The sequence below is a fragment of the Trachymyrmex cornetzi genome, unplaced genomic scaffold (genome assembly GCF_001594075.2).
Source record: "Trachymyrmex cornetzi isolate Tcor2-1 unplaced genomic scaffold, Tcor1.1 scaffold255, whole genome shotgun sequence".
Taxonomy (NCBI): domain Eukaryota; kingdom Metazoa; phylum Arthropoda; class Insecta; order Hymenoptera; family Formicidae; genus Trachymyrmex; species Trachymyrmex cornetzi.
Window position 1 is genome coordinate 25439 of NW_017297220.1, and position 699 is coordinate 26137.

Genomic DNA, 699 nt, shown 5'->3' on the forward strand with positions numbered 1-699 from the left:
GCGGGTGCGTTCTAATATCACTTAATTCATCAAAATTACACTTGAACAGACTCGAAACACACTCTGACTCTGCTCCCGAGCAAAGGCGAAGTGTATCGATTGAGTTTGAACAAAATTGTAAATGGAAAACGACGTGTGTCGATTTGTGTCAAGTGTGTCGACTGTGTCTCCTAAAATGACCTAAAAGGAAAGCAGCCTAAGGCGATGCTAAAGCCTCCTGTTTTACCACATTTCCATTCGGTGAAAAATCGGAAGGATCCCGTTTGCCTACAATCCTAATTGCACACACCACTCATATCAGTTGATGCCTAGTAATTTTTCACTGTTTTGCCAAAGAGAATATTTTATTTTTAAATTGGCTAATTGGCGACGCATGTGTGCAACATGCAATGTGTGCAATCGGAGCCTTCCCGAAAAATCTCTGGATTGGATGTACGGATTGCAAAAGTATTATTACTTAAATTAAAGTACGCACAAACAGGACCTCAGCTGCACTGGATTTCATGCGAAAATCGAAAAAAAGTTTAAAATTCGTTAAAAATTCACTTACTTTTGGCTCGTACAGCTGTCACCTCAGGTATATATTTGCTTGATATAAGAGTTTAAAGTCCACGACACATACAAGAACATAAGGCCGTAACACGCAAGCAGCAAGTGAATTGACCAATCACAGTAGAGACCGTAAGGCCAGTAGTGAAT